At 32.5% G+C, this 17,482-nt stretch overlaps 1 long non-coding RNA gene across 1 annotated transcript; it reads right to left on the reverse strand.

Annotated features, from left to right (window-relative positions):
* Positions 1 to 7,171: 7,171 nt before the first annotated feature.
* On the reverse strand, positions 7,172 to 8,390 carry LOC139097445 (uncharacterized). The gene is made up of 2 exons (XR_011545066.1): positions 7,541 to 8,390; positions 7,172 to 7,480 (listed from the first exon to the last, which is right to left on the reverse strand). It is a non-coding gene; the product is annotated as an uncharacterized lncRNA (long non-coding RNA).
* Positions 8,391 to 17,482: the final 9,092 nt, after the last annotated feature.

Raw genomic sequence — 17,482 nt, forward strand, 5'->3', positions numbered from 1 at the left:
CGATTTGAAACACAATAGTCGTCAGCTGAATATAACGCTTGTCTGTGACTCTCACTCTCGTGATTTTTTTTATGCAAATTCTTTTGTTTTGTGTTTTAATTTTTGAAATTATTTGAAATTTTAGATAACTTATTGAATTTTGTCTATTATTACCTGTTTAAAATCCAAATTAATGCAAAACTTTCAAATTTTAAGTAATAAAGTTCAAAAATACCCAAACATTCCTTCATAAAAATAACGGTTTTTAAAAATTCAATTCAAATTTTCGGGCATTATTTCTTAACGATTCCTCCAAAAATACCCAACTCAATAACAATTACTTAACTTGTAATTCCCAACTAATTGCCAATTTAATGAATTAATTTTTATTTTAATTTTCAATATTAATCAAGTAAAAAAATGCGATAAGAGGTTAAAGATTAAAAAAATTTTTTAATCTTTCCAATGAATATTCATCACTAAATTCTGAATATAAAATTTGTTCTCATTTGTAATGCTGATAAGCTTACATCAACAGAATCAAATGCGTCTGAGAGAAAAACTCAATTTTTAATGCGATTTTGAAATTGAAAAAGGGGTTTTTTATGTGAGTGAATTGGACTTTTGGGTGATTGGATTGATGACTTTACGCTCTAGTTAGTTATTTAAATGCATTAAATTGTCGGATTTTAAAAATTGTAGTTTATTGTTCTAAATACTTTTAAAAATTATTCAAATTCAAAAAGTTCGTTAAATTTTTCACAAATTTGAAATGCATTTTTTTATTAATTCACTTACAAAATCTGTTACCATTTCACTCCGATGTCAATTAAACATTTTCAATTGAATGAGAATAAAAATCTGTAACATCCAAACATGGCACTAAATTAGCATATAAATCAAAATTGCAAATCGAATGAATTGAAACAGATTTGTAAGATATGTTTATATATTCATTCGCCGTAATCCTGTTTTAATTTAAAGTAGATTTTTTGTGTGCATTAAAATTCTCAATGTCGTTTGGGCTTTAAAGTATCAAATAAAAATCGATCATGACGTAAGAAGCTAATGAATTTTTAATTTGTGCTTTAAGTGCTTTGACGATGCCACGAGTCTATTTCCCGCGATATTTAAATGCAAAATCGATAAAATATTTGGCATACGACAATTCATCCAATGTAACAAGTAAGGGTTTCCAATTCCGAGACCGAGACTTCCAGATCTCGATTTCGGTCTTGGTCTTGATTTTGGTCCAGTCCCAGTCTCGGTCTCAGTCTCAGTCTCAGTCTCAGTCTCAGTCTCAGTCTCAGTCTCAGTCTTAGTCTTAGTCTCAGTCTCAGTCTCAGTCACGGTCCCAGTCTCAGTCTCAGTCTCGGTCTCGATCTCGATCTCGGACTCAATCTCGAGAATTTGTCGTCTCGGCCTCAAATTTGTCGGTTTCAGTCTCGGCCTCAAATTTGTCGAGACCGAGTCTTCGGGAATCCCTAATATCAAGTAATTCAATTTTCAGTTAATTGTTGAATAATTCATTCGATGGAATTTCTATTAATGCATTTTTGTCGTGCGGTATGATAAAAAATGAGATTAGATTTGATGATTTTACACATTCACAGTTGCGCATGATTTTGATGATCGTATTTTGTGATTCATAGGATTTTTTAAGTTGCAAATATGTGTGAATTTAGTTAATTTTATCTGTAAAGCTGCTAATTTGACTAAATTTTGTTTCAACTACAAAATGTCAAATCCACTTGAGTTAAAACCTTAAAATACTCAAAAAATAACCATCATCGTCTCAACCTACAAAAACAAATCCCAACATAAAGCACAAAAATCAAACAAACCAGAAATGAATGTTAATAACAAAAAATTATTAAACAAATAACTCGATATTACCTCATAACTTTTTATGAAAGTGTTGAATGAATCTAAAACTGGTTGTCATTATTCGCTATTAGCTTAATAGCGCTTTTAATTTTTTTATTATTGCAATGTTATGAATAATAATTACTTTTTATTGTGTTTTAAACAATTTTTTGACACAATTGTGTATTAAAAAAGACGTGAATAAGTGGCATTATGTTGGTATGCATTAGATTTTTAGTTTGTTGAGGTTTAGGTGGAGTTAATTGATTGGAGTGATTTTGATGATTCTTAATGGGGATTGTTACTTTACTCAGACTTCAAATCCGACACGTAGCCATAGTCATGTTGGTTTGGTGATATTATTTCCCATGTACTTACTAACTTACTGGAGCCATGGTCCGACTTGGAGCCTAGGTTGCTACAAAATGCTTTCCATCTGACTCTGTTGCTGGTACAAATTCTCAGATTTGACATCAAACTATCATTACTTCATTACCGTCCTACGTCGTGTTGCTCTTGGAGCACCTGGACGCCTTTTCCCTTGTGGATTCCAAACCAAGGGCAGTATAGCAAGCTTGTGTCTTTCCCCCAGCTACAGAATTATATTTCTTCTGTACCTTGCGAGTCAATAGATCTATGATAGAAATTAGAGCAATAATCAAAAGTTTTTGTGGATTAGTAAATGAGACTGAGTCTACTGCTTCTGACATTCAGTTTTGGAGTAGTGGATGATGTTCTTAGACTCTACTGACTGAGTCTACTGATTCTGACATTCAGCTATGGAGTTGTTGATGGTGTTTTTTGACTCCACTGACTGAGTAATCTGTTAATTGTCATCATTTAAGTACTCTACTTAATATCTTGGTCGTCATTGATAGATCCAGTCCGATATTCATTCCTTTGAGTTTCGTAGCTTTCACTATGTGGCTTGGATTAACAGCATTTTACCACGGAAAAGTGGGGTTGGTACTTAGTGGTGTTAGGCTAAGTGAAGCACTTAGGCTCCATGTGTTCCGTATTCGCCACCTTTGATTGCCCGACTGAGGAAGGCCCTGGCTCACTCTTGATGTGTACGGCCAGCGAAGAAACTAAGTAAGTGTTTAATGTCTTATAATTTATAATCAGATGCATTTGGCTGAGACATCAACAATTAGTATTCATTACTAATTACCAACTTCTTATTATGAATTTCTACAGGATTTTACCCTTTTTTTACTCTTGACGATTGTCCATATAAAAAAGGAAATAAATTCCATTCTCTGATTTCAAATGACCCACAGAATTAACAAGTAAAGCATTCCGACAGAGAATATAAAAAAAAATTATTAATTGCTCAATGACTCGTTAAATTAAATTTTATTGCCCTCTTGAGCCTTTCTGGGCTTGTTATCATCATAATTAAGTAATTTCTATCTCTGTACAAAAAACGACAGACTTTTTACTTACCCCAAAAAAACTTTCTTTGCCTTCCTCACACTTGATCAAAAAAGTTTTAATGATGTAAAATTTTGATTCAAGAAAAAAAAAAGGCAGAAAATTGTTTGTAGCATCTGAAATCATTGCTTTTTATGAGACTTTTTTTTTTGTGTGCGTTCGTTTGCTATAACAATGAACAGTAAATAAAATTTGCACGCAAACGGCATAACTTTGCGGTATGTCTCGAGACTTTTTTTTTTCTTATTTTATTTTATTTTATGAGTAGCAGTTTTAAATTAGGTAATTTCTTGTAAGGAATACAACTTTGAGCGATTGTGGTAGGGGTGGATGGAGAGAGGTTGTATTGTAATTTTTTTGGGATTTCCAATGACTAAAGCGCTTCTAATGATTATTTCGGAAGCATAATAATGCTGGTAAATACTGAATCGAGCTAAGTACGGCTGAAATAAGCTGAATATAGCTAAGGAGTGATAGCAAACGCTGAGTAAAAAGAAGAAATCCTAAGAAGTGCTGAATAGAGCTTAGTGTTACCAAAAAAGGCTGATTTGAGCTTAGTTATACCTATTTGTAATGATTAGAGCTTAACTGTTCTATCAAGGACTGCAATCGCTGAAAATAACTAATTAATGCTGACAAACGCTGAATAGAGCTTAGTATTAACGTTAATAGCTGAATAGAGCGTAAGTGTATTAACAAACTCTGGATAGACAGTAAGAATGCTAAAAAGTACTGAATAGAGTTTAATTGTCCAGATAAATGCTGAATATAACTTAATTATGCTGATAAGTGCTGATTAAAGCCTATAACAATGTGTAAATATAACCTTGTTGCATTAACAAATGCTGAATAGAGTGCATGAATGCTTATAAGCGCTGAATGATACTAACAATCGCTGAATTGAGTTTAGTAATGCCAGCAATCGCTAAATAGAACTTGGTAGTACTGTAAACAGTTAAATAGGGATCAATAATGCTGAATATAGCTATTAATATTGAAAGAGCTTAATAGTGCTAATAAATGCTTATTTACTGCTAAGTTGACTTTGTTTTCACATCATTTTGATCACTTTATTGAAAAATATTGAATAATTTTGTGTTATTCGAGGTTCATGATCAAAAAACAAACAGTTACAATATATAACACTAGCTATAACTGACAAATTATGAACAGATACCCAAGTTATTCAGCTAAGACAGCCAAAATAAAAACAAACAAAAGATATTCACCACAAAATTTCTCGTTCAAAAAAACTGTCTATATTGTAGGCAAAGAAGTATCATGAAGTGAGTGAAAAAGAGGCGGAAAAAGCAATGTAAATTGCCGAATCTTATTCTGCATATATTTCACTCGAGATTTTGCCCTCAAGTCGTTGCCTCATTTGCTTTCTCAATATGAAGTTGAGACGGAAAAAAAAGGAAAGCCAAAAAAAAATTTGCTCCATCTCATTTTTCTTTGTTAATTTTCAACGAAGAGGAAACAGAACGCGAAAAAAAAAGTTCTAAATTGACTGTACTTCTTCTCTGTTCCGATTTCTCATTGAGAAAAATTTTCCTGGTTCTGTTTTCGAATAGGAAAAAAAAAAGAATTTTGTACTTACGCAAAAAGGAACGATTTTTTTTTGTTGTTGGAACAATAGAAATGAAAATTGCGAACATCCGTTTATGCTAATATCTATCTCTATGTCAGTATCAATTTTCTGATAGATTTCTCCTTCCTCATTTTTGTACTCATGGAAATTCAAATAAAAGCATATACACGAGATTCTTCGAATTATCGAGCATAGTATTGAGTATGGAGGTATGATGAAATTGAAAAGAAGCAGATGATTGATTTTCTAGCTTTAATTTTAGCATTGTAGCTTCTTTCATAATCAAACATGACTTTGAATTTTTCTGTGAGGAAGTTTGATGCTGAACGCCTACCATTCTTGGGTGACACAAATTTGAATATGTCAGCATTTTGGAAGAGGTCTAGTCGGAATGGCTCTGTGCCGAAATAGTTTTCGAACGGGCTTCATGGCAGTCCCTAATTATTGCAATACCGACTGATATGATCATGGGTTAGAGACTCGGTTCTTTAAAGCACAACTATTCTAAGCCATTCTACAATTTGAACCTGAAAATTCCCAATACGAATCATTGTCTGAAAGTCAATAACCTATAATATGTTTATACAATAATAATCTCCCAGACCATTTTTCCAAAAACTGGAGTGGATAATTCGAAATTGAGGATAATCCGTTTTAATGAAACATTGATGTTTATGAAAAACGGGTGGAGCTTAGAGAGGAATGACAGACAGTAGGACAGAAGAACAGAAGGAAAAAAATGACTTAAATTACATGACTTTTGATTTATCTCTTTTTAATCAATTTTTAAAGAAATTAAATTTTATTGACATGCACAAGGGCGATTATTTATTTCATTAATTTGATCCTGGAATTCTTCTCTCATTTCCTCTAATGCAATTGTAAAGTTCCTGCTTAAATCATGAAAATCATTATTGTCATCTTCTAAACGACATACACGTTCATCAATATTTCCACCACTACATCCTGGAGGCAATGTCTTATTTACTGGCTTATTTACTGCTAAGTTGACTTTGTTTTCACATCATTTTGATCACTTTATTGAAAAATATTGAATAATTTTGTGTTATTCGAGGTTCATGATCAAAAAACAAACAGTTACAATATATAACACTAGCTATAACTGACAAATTATGAACAGATACCCAAGTTATTCAGCTAAGACAGCCAAAATAAAAACAAACAAAAGATATTCACCACAAAATTTCTCGTTCAAAAAAACTGTCTATATTGTAGGCAAAGAAGTATCATGAAGTGAGTGAAAAAGAGGCGGAAAAAGCAATGTAAATTGCCGAATCTTATTCTGCATATATTTCACTCGAGATTTTGCCCTCAAGTCGTTGCCTCATTTGCTTTCTCAATATGAAGTTGAGACGGAAAAAAAAGGAAAGCCAAAAAAAAATTTGCTCCATCTCATTTTTCTTTGTTAATTTTCAACGAAGAGGAAACAGAACGCGAAAAAAAAAAGTTCTAAATTGACTGTACTTCTTCTCCGATTTCTCATTGAGAAAAAATTTTCCTGGTTCTGTTTTCGAATAGGAAAAAAAGAATTTTGTACTTACGCAAAAAGGAATGATTTTTTTTTTTGTTGTTGGAACAATAGAAATGAAAATTGCGAACATCCGTTTATGCTAATATCTATCTCTATGTCAGTATCAATTTTCTGATAGATTTCTCCTTCCTCATTTTTGTACTCATGGAAATTCAAATAAAAGCATATACACGAGATTCTTCGAATTATCGAGCATAGTATTGAGTATGGAGGTATGATGAAATTGAAAAGAAGCAGATGATTGATTTTCTAGCTTTAATTTTAGCATTGTAGCTTCTTTCATAATCAAACATGACTTTGAATTTTTTCTGTGAGGAAGTTTGATGCTGAACGCCTACCATTCTTGGGTGACACAAATTTGAATATGTCAGCATTTTGGAAGAGGTCTAGTCGGAATGGCTCTGTGCCGAAATAGTTTTCGAACGGGCTTCATGGCAGTCCCTAATTATTGCAATACCGACTGATATGATCATGGGTTAGAGACTCGGTTCTTTAAAGCACAACTATTCTAAGCCATTCTACAATTTGAACCTGAAAATTCCCAATACGAATCATTGTCTGAAAGTCAATAACCTATAATATGTTTATACAATAATAATCTCCCAGACCATTTTTCCAAAAAACTGGAGTGGATAATTCGAAATTGAGGATAATCCGTTTTAATGAAACATTGATGTTTATGAAAAACGGGTGGAGCTTAGAGAGGAATGACAGACAGTAGGACAGAAGAACAGAAGGAAAAAAATGACTTAAATTACATGACTTTTGATTTATCTCTTTTTAATCAATTTTTAAAGAAATTAAATTTTATTGACATGCACAAGGGCGATTATTTATTTCATTAATTTGATCCTGGAATTCTTCTCTCATTTCCTCTAATGCAATTGTAAAGTTCCTGCTTAAATCATGAAAATCATTATTGTCATCTTCTAAACGACATACACGTTCATCAATATTTCCACCACTACATCCTGGAGGCAATGTCAAGGCTGTTGTTGTAGATTGCTCAAAATATGACGTTGTTGTTGGTACGGTTGTTGAAATTTTAGTTGTTGTGCCTTAAAAATATTAATAGTACTTAATTAACACAATTAAATTAAAGTGTTAAAGATTCTTACCAATTGTTAAATGTTCATAATTTAAAAAGCATATCTCCATCGCTGATCTCATTGTGTTTCTCAATAAAGATGTATCGTTGATTGATATATTGGCACATAAGTTGTTCGTCATATCAATTAAACTTACAGCCGTTTTATCAATAATTCTTTCATCGAATGCATCAATTTTACTGTTTTGCAAATAAAAATATTTCAATATTAAATGAACTCCAAAGGAGTCAGAATGTATAATGCTTAAGTTTGTAGAATAAGCGTGAATTTGAACTATGTTTGTCAAAGGTTTGAAAATATTCTTTGGAAAACTTTCGATAGGATTTGTAAATAAATATAAATATCTAAGTTTAGAAGCTCCAATAAAAGATTTTTCATCAAGTTGATTGATTCTATTCCTTTGTAGTTGTAGATTGTCAAGACTTAGGCAGTTGCTAAACGTATTTTCACCGATTTGATAAATTTCATTGGAGTAAAGATAAATGTGAGTGACTTTTTTGCAGTCACTAAATGAATATTTATCAAGTTTTTGTATTGTTCCTGGATACAAACGTAGCCATTCTAGATTTTCAAACTGTTTACAAATTATTGATGGAACAATCGGAGTTAAGAATACTTGATCACGAAATATATATTTTACTAAAGAATCCGACTGTCCAGACAAGTGCGCTCCATCAATGGTAGTAAAATTATTTAGTCCATTCGGATTGTAAATTGAAAGATAGCACATATATGTAATATTGCTGTAATAATAATATCTACAATAAATTACTTCATCCTGACCAAAACTATCGTGAAACTTCATCACAAATAATAATATTGAAAAGCACAACTTTAAAATCATTTTTTAACTTTTAAACTACACTTCTTACTGCTTATGAGTACATTTGATTATTGCTTTAATTTTTTATATATTCTATCTTATCAAATTATATGCCTTAAAATAAATTTCCTTTGTATTGTTTTATTATAACAGTCCTGCCTAAACTTTTGTGTCACTCAGTTTGGACAATACTGGATTTTAAAGATTTCAAATTTGTAAACTTTTCAATCTAAAAACTTTGAATTTTCAATTTCAAGTACTTCCTATTTTAAAACAGTTTGAGAATTACTGTTCAATTATTATAGAGGATATTGGTTATTACTTCCCTTATCTTTAGCAATAAGTTATTATTGCAATAGAAAATAAAAACAGAGTTTGTTTGCGGATTTCTTAGAAAGTAATCGAAAATCCATTTTCGAAATTAAAAGATAATATTATGTGCTGAACACGACAATGTGCTCCATAGTCTTACTGTCCTGCAGAATCTCATAGAGTGCCTTCATTCTCGAATCGACAGGATTACGTCGATGTAAGACTTTACATGCCCAAAAATTTGAATCTACTCTAAAGGACTCATTGCCTTTCAAATACATTGACAAGATATCAAGATCAAAAATTAAACTTACTTACTTCGCTGGACTTACAGATCAGTTATGATCCATGACCTCAAACCAAATCAAACTACCGATACTTAATATCCGAATCTTCCTCTAATGTACCGAAATTAAATTTAATCGACAACATCAAGACTAAATAGAAAAGTCAATTTACTGAGCTGTTATACAAATCAAAGGCTTTCTAAAGGTTTTTAAAATTTTATCAGCCTTAACCAAATTCCCAAACTACAACACAGCTCAAAAGCATATTTAATCTCAACATATTGAGATATGATGCAATAAAGTTCTATTTTTTTTTTTTATTTTAAAGAAAAATGTTTTTAAAGTTGAAATTCATGAATGCATTTGTAGCCATTATCCTGAAGCAAGGAGAAATATGTACATATACAAACTATTTTGTATGTATACAGTTGTGGTTTTGTTATTTGATTATGCATGAGACTTTGAGAGAAAAAGCATCGAGATTACGGTTTTGTATTTTGGTTTTTATTTTTTTTTTTATTTATTTTTTTTGTAGGGAATGGTGTGAAATCAAATTTTAGATGCAAATGACCGACTGCTGTTGTGCATCAAGATTTCATTTTTTCTTTTTCTTGCCTCACTTTCTTGACATGATGAATTTTTCAGTACATTTCATCAACCAACATGTGTCTAGTGTATGTTAAAGTTTCAAGAGATAGGAGAGAAAATGAATGAAGAATTAAATTGTAGATACGACAAATTGGAAGTAAGGTGTTGAAATTTGTGGCGCAATTTTATACTTTACTGGATGATTCACGTAGGTAAGTATCGATATCTTTGTGTTAGGCATTCAATTCTGACTCTGTTGCTGTCTCTGTCACCCAATTGACCCGTGCTGTAAATACGTGCTAAAACAGACATAAAATTTCATCATATCTCGATCTCTGCCTGAGTTTGGAATATATCCAAAAAAATATCCAATTCATGTCATTTTAAAGAAAGTTATTCAAACAGATTATGGAATATGCTGCAATATTTCTAAAGAAATTAATAATGGCATCGTTCATTTAAAGCAAAAAACTGCATAAAAATTGAAAAATTCATTCCGACACGAGAGTAGTGAATTGGAAAGGAACAGAAAAGATCTTTCATGTCATTCAAGTGGAAATGTTTTTTTTCCTGTTCCTTTAGCTGCATTTTTAATTTTTTTTTCCTTCATTGTTGTAATTTGCTCTCGAAACTATTTCAATACTGAATTATATCCATTTAACTGATTATAATTCAAATGAAAATATGCAGTGAAATTGAAGTGAATTATTTACTGTCTCAGTGGAATGCTTTCAGTTAATTTGAATGATGACATTTCCTTTAAAAATGTGATGGTAATGTATCTACTGTCTTCAGTAAAAACCAGAAGTAGGAAATGAAGCTTTCGCAACTTTATGTTAACTTTCTCCATTAGAATGCGTCAGGAGTGTATTCAGGAAGGAAATAAGACTTGGAGTTACTATTTTAATTAAAGAATTATGATATATCAGTGCTTTATGTTATATCAGAGGTGAGCAACCTGTGTGCAGTTAAAAAATTTTGAAAATGCCAGTAACGGTAACGGCACCAGAGTGGCATGACTGAAATGGTATCGAATTCATCATCAAGTTTGATTCACCACCTGGGGCCAGATTTTTGTAATCAAGGTTAAAATGCATAGCTTAACTTCCTATGCAGATCGAGCGGAGTGGAGAGGGTGGGATGGTTAGGGGTCTGGATCAATGAATTTCATCAGGAGTTTCTTTCTTTAGATTACTGATAGAAGTGTACTAATAACCATTGAAACCAGTCCAATAGAGCTCTGTATAACATAATATCGAAGAATGAAGCTTAGATTGGTTTAGATACTAGTTGTACTTACTTACATACTTCTTCGGCTAGGGCGCACGTAGGCCCATTGTCGCACGTGGCCAATTTGGAATGTTAAGAACTTTAGCGTACTTTTCTACACATCCAATCCAGAAACTCTTTGGTCTTCATCGAGATCTCTTACCATCCACAAAGAGAGAAGAATCAAACCATACCCGATACATAAACTGTAAAGTCATATTCAAAGAGAAACAAAATCTACATATCACTATGAATCTCCATTCAATTTATCAGTTAGTCCTCATAAAGAAATCATTTAAAAGACATGTCTCACAAAAATATTTTATGCATCATTAACTTCAAAAACTCTCATATGCTCGAAGAAATCTAGTTAGCAAGAAGTTTCAAATGCACAAAAAAATTTCCCAATTATTTCAATATTCATGCATCAAATAACTTTTCTTAATTTTCCATTGAAAATTTCTAGTCGCATGAGGAAAAAAATATAAATTCAGGCCAATTATTATTTCGTCTGAGTAAATAGAATGAACCAGCATTTTACCTTTTATATGCACATACGTATATGTGCCTTTCTTATACAAATATCAATGAAAATACATTTTATCATGTGGGACAGTATTTATTTTTTAAATGTATGATAACAATCTCTTTGAATTTTATTTTCTCATATTTATTTTTCATCATAAATTCATGTTCAATTTGCATTATCAAACTAAATAGAAGCATAGATTCTGCATTGTCATATTCCTATAGAATAATTGATAATCACAAAGACATCATCAAAGTGTAAATTTTATTTCAATTTTAAGGGTTGAATTAAAATTAATTTGTAAAAGTTATGAATGGATATTATGAGATGGATGGAGTAAGAGAATCATCATTGAATTTGTAATTAAAAATGCGAACAACGAGCACTTAATTACGACACTTTTTTTTCCTCTCATTCCCTCATTTTCTCATCTCATTTTCAACACAGAATAATTTATAAACTTTTTTAATGGGTAGAAAATTAAGATATTAAAAAAAAATAATTTTAACAGCCAGTTTTGTGAGAAAATGAGGTTGATGTTTGGTATGAGACTTTGGTGGTTGAGGATGTGCAATTAGTTTTAATGCAAATTAGATCTATTTATGAATAAGTTGAATAATATCTCTATGATTAGTCACATATTAAAATTTATACCAAAAAAACATTTGTGAGTCAGGAAAGTACCCAAGAGCTATTCCCATGGTTACGTCAACTAACTATTTTGAGTTAATATCAGAGCTTGAAGTCGAAACAGTTGAAGTCGACGTTTAGTCAACTCGAAATAGATTTGATCCAAATTTAATCGATCCAAAGCCTAGCACCAGGCAGCCTTTGACATTTTATTTGTTTCAACTTCAAGAGTTCTGTCGAACTGATTCTGTATTTATGATTGATTAACTGATTTGTGCAATTCTGGACTCCATACATTGATTGGTGATTCAATTTTTTAACTCTTTAAATCATTTAAATATGATGCATTTGATCGTGACCACTGAAAACTTGTCATGAGACCATCCCAAAAGACACTTGACGTGGAACAGACGAAAAACCAGTGGTACTCTGACATGAGAACCCTACGACTTTTCGTCTGCACAACCGTATGTCTTTTGGTTCGATTCATTATTGACTGTTGGGATAAAACAGAATGCAAATCGAGTCATATGCATGCAAAAGTACGAAAATGAGAGAATGAAATTTGTAGTCGAGTGGTTCACTCAACCAAGTTTGCGACAAGTTAAGAATCAGTAATCTGTTAACTTCAACCAAATGAAATGGGTTCGATTCCCACTATGAGTGTAGAGCAATTTTCGAATATATTCAAACATATTCGCACAACCCTAGAACATCATTGAATAAAATTATACTGTCTATAAATGCTTAAGCATTCACTAAATGTGAATTTAAATGCTAATTCTCATCTTATGATCTTTACTAATAAGCATATGCGCCTTAATACACCCAATCCTAAAGCATCCTCTCACAAATAATTTTAATCACAAGCATTATGAGTTTTGAAACAAATTTATGTTAAGGTTAAAAAATTTATATTTTCTCTCATTCAAATAACTGCGAATAAAATTTTTGGTGTATTTTCAGTATATTTCAATTCATAAGTCAAGAACGTGATTCATTTGAATAAAACATTTTCAGTGTCGCTATATAAATTTGCATAAATTTTCCATCTCCTTTGAGTTTCATTTCATCATTTTTCGAAAAAGTTGAGCTATTTTGGTGTGATGTGGGCGGGGGAGAGAAAGAAAGTAGGAAAACCGCGATAATTGATAATGAATTTGAAATGAATTCTTGATGAGTTTTGATTGTGTGCCTCATTGCAGCAGTACCAGCTGTGGGAATTTCCGCTTTTAAACTTCTTTTTTTTACTTGTGCTCCTTTCCATCTTCTTTCGTTCCGGAAAGAAGAATTTCATCTTCCGAAATTTATATATACAGCATACGAAATGTTGCTGTGATGAGACAAGAAAAGTTTCTCTCCTTTTTCATGTTTGTTATTAAAAACTTTTTCCTACGGCCTTATAATCATGAAAAATGCGTTTAGGAATTTTTACAGTCATAGTCAGTTGATTTTGTGGGGGTTTGGAACTGTCGTGGGATGTTTTTTGACTTTTTGCGGAACAGACTGGTTCCGGAAATTGTGTAAATTGATTAAGATTAGTTAGAATTGATGACAGGTGGGGATTATGGATGTAGCTTAAGGATTATTAAGGTATGATCATTGATATTGCTGAGATATTGCATGGGAGGGGCTCTGTAAGGTTGACCATTGATGCATCCTTTATTGCCCATCCTAGAATCAACTTTAAATAATAATGATCATCTACGATATGCCCAAATATATAGCCCAGACTGGCGTGATGCTGACTTGGTACCACATTCAATTCAAATTCGATACCATGCTATATTCACGCCGACCTGGTGCCGAATTTTGGATCAATTACTGACTTTTGCTATTCGGAACCCATCCATTAATATAATTCATCCACAACAGCATCCAAAAAGCCTCACACCCTCCAGAAAAAAATTCAGCAAAAAAATCCAAAAAAATAAAACTTTTTTTCAAGTACTTTTGCAGCTGAGGAAAATAAATTGCGACAATGTAACGAGAATAAATCATTTTGTTATATTGAAAATGATACAATTCAGCAGTATTGAGATTTGTGAGATTGATAAATTGAATCAATTTCAATGTTAAATTGGATTCACACATATTTCTGATATGATCAATATTGAAACATGAAAGAAACTTTCTTTTTCTCTCTCGATAGCTGTAATTTTTATATCTTTTTTATCTGATGCTGATTCCACATACGTACGTCAACATTTCAAGAGTGGATGTAGCATGAAGAAATGGCTTGTTTTAAAAATTCAATAAATCATTGAATAGTTGAGGATTTAAGGATGAAATGAATATGTTTTCGAAAGCTTAATGACGATTGTCTGCAATCTGTCTGTTTGGTGCGATACTGTAGATCTAGTTCTCAAATGGTAGCATGAGTCGGAAAAATTTTTCAAAGAAGAAGATAAAGAATCAAATTGACAAAGTGGCGGATTGGTGTTGGTATGTTAATAGGCTTATCCATCAGAATGACTGCTATGTAATCGTCCCGAACAGCACAACCTGCATGCTAATGCACCTTCATGTCGTTGTATTAACGGCTAGACATGAAGTTGCCCTAACGGTATCGTGATGTCTATTTTCGACCTGGCATCGAAAAGTGCGATTTGCTGCATTGGGCCGCCTTGGGCATCACTGCTACTAATGTAACTTGACGTTGACTACATAGCAATAGCCGCTAAAGGACAGTCATGCAGGCTCCTACCAGAGCAACACGATGCGGCCAATTTCATTGTTAGCTGTAAAAATGGACTGAAATCAGCAGTTACGTGCTCGAATAGCAGACATCGGACAATCAATCGATAATTTGGCACCAGGCCAATGTAGCTCTGACTGGATGTCAGATTCGGTTTAAATCCGGAACAACATTGCACGCCAGCATGGTGTCGGAACTTGCGTTTATCAAGGATACCCGTACGGCAACTTCACGTACTGTCATCAAGCGGCTTCAAAATTCATAAATTAATTTCCAAACTGCGCTTCCTTTAATCCAACTGACTCTTTTCATACCGATATTCTCATGTATCCAAGAATCTTCTTACTTCTAAAAATGCTTGAATAGCTAATGTTATGCTAGTCAGTCTCAATAATCCCATAACCCAACAACACTAACCTTAACTCTCATTCTGTTTGTTAAGCTAATGTTATGCCACACTTCGTCTCCTTTTTGCAAATTTCCACAACATTAAGTAAAGTAAATCAACCTTGTGCTATTGTTATATGCTTTATAAAATGGACATTACTTGACACTCTCCACTGCACAACTATAAAATATTCATGTTAAACTTTTCTTATTCTCTTGATGAAAGATGCAATAGCTTACTTACTTGAGGATTTTTTTTGCTTGCTTCAAGCATTTCTGATTGTTTGAAAGTTTTTTCTGATATAGATACATGGTTACATGGGAATGAATAAGTTTGCAGTAAAACATGATTAGGTAAATTGATGAATGTAAATAGTTTTACACAATTGGTTACATTGAGGTATCAATGTTTTGGTAATTTTAGGGGTAATTTACATTTATGTAAAGTTATAGTATTTTGTGGTATTAGTAGCTATGGGAATGTGTCCCGGGCAACACAGTTAAGCTAATAGATTGCTGTGATGACGGCAAGTATTGAAAGGCTACGTGATGGCTACGTAAAAGGCTTCTTAATTGTTGAATTCGCTGGCCGCATAGATCATTTGTGATCCATAGCTACCTTGTGATGCCGCCTAAAGTGGCCTATTAGTTGGCTACCGCTTGCTGATTTCCAATACTAAATCCAATGCTTTCAACAGCTTCCTTTCAAAAATTCTTTGGCCGTCGTTGTAATCGTTTGCCATTTCCAAAGTCAGACCTTATTGAAGGAGCTTCTGCAGGCCTTATTTTAGCATATCCAGCTCATTAGACCCAATTCCCGTGAAAGACTGCGAAAACCCATTTTTACGTCAAACTATAAATTTTGCTGTTCGGCAAGATCAATAAATTATTCATTACTTTCTAATATTCGACAATTTAGTGATAGAAATTCAAACCAAAAATTTTAATTGCCGTTAATAAGCTTAAACTCATTAAATACCTAAATTGATAGCATATTTATGTAGAATTCTTTTAAGCCCTGATCAAAATCTATTTTGTGTAGTGAGCTTATAATTTAACAATTTATTGAATTTACACAAGTGGACTAGAAATTTAGTTTAATAATTTATTGGATAGACGAAAATTTGAATTTAAGGCTACAAAGTAACAGCAATAGAAGGCCACAAGGATATGAATATCGTGTCTAGATGGTGGTCAAGCAGGCAATAGAAGTAGGAATAAGTGGCAATAGCTTGACATTGACTGCCAATTAAAGGTAGCTCTAACTTTTAGCATTATCAGGGATGTAGTCAGAAATTCAGCTGCTAAAGAACCTTAGTGAATGGTTAGGGGGATCGAGTAATTGACAACCAAACCTCTTCCCATACCCAGAATACGCCCCTAAGCATTCCAAATCCAAGCTCCTCAATTCCATTCCAAATTTAGTTCAGATTTTTTCAAGCTATTTTTTTCATACAAACACATTAAATAGCATCTAATTTGGGATTCAAGTGGATAGATAGAATGAATAAAGAATTGCATAATTTATGAATTTCATTCATATAACATAAGCATGAGCATGTACTGAAGCACAATTTCCAATTTAGGTTGAGTCAAAAAATCTAAATAAATAGATCAAGAAGAAGGAATAGAAAGCAGACTAAATAAAGAAAAAGGACATGAAAATCACACAAAAAAAGAGGAAGATATAAAGAAAGCAGAAAAAGAAATCGATTTGTTAGGAATCAAAAAATTACATTTGAGATTAGCAGATGAAGATATGAAATTTTCTCAAGAAAAAAAAGGAAGAAGAAGAACAAAAATCAGAATAAAAGGGAAAAACAAATTTGTAATGCTGAAGAGAAAAAAAAAGTCTTTCTTGACTCGTTTACAAAAGATTTGTCATCGTTTACAGCCTTGCAGCATTGAGAATGGAGAAATGAGAGAAATCATGAGAACGTGAAAAATGCCGAAAAAGAAAAGTTTTGAGAAACATTTTTTAACAAAGCCAATCCATTTTTAAATGCAATGGGTTTGGTAGAGGAGTGGTTGAACATATTGTCTGAAGGCGTGTGTCTGTCTGGTGTTGATAATCTGTTATGGTGGTTTTAAATGAATAGATTAAGCTAAGTGGTTTAGTCTTCTGCAGTGGTGGGCAATCTGTGAGCCGTATCTCAGTATTGTACCGATTACCATGTGCGAATTCAGACAGGGCTAACTACCAACGTGTGCCGCGAAATATGAAAGGTTGTTCACCATTTGTCTAGTTCTTAGGAAGACATTAGTCGTCATTAGAACTAGACATGCAATATAAGATTTGAGTCAAATTGTCCAAGAAGTATTAAATGTGTTTATGGGCTGAGGATTCTCGACATTAAGACCAGTTAGTCTCGATCTCAGTCGCTACCACTATTGCATACCACTTATGAACTAACTTAAATACCGATGT

Source organism: Chironomus tepperi, unplaced genomic scaffold (genome assembly GCF_022539635.2).
Source record: "Chironomus tepperi strain 1889 unplaced genomic scaffold, CSIRO-AGI_Ctep_v1 contig_422, whole genome shotgun sequence".
In the NCBI taxonomy this organism is placed as follows: Eukaryota; Metazoa; Arthropoda; class Insecta; order Diptera; family Chironomidae; genus Chironomus; species Chironomus tepperi.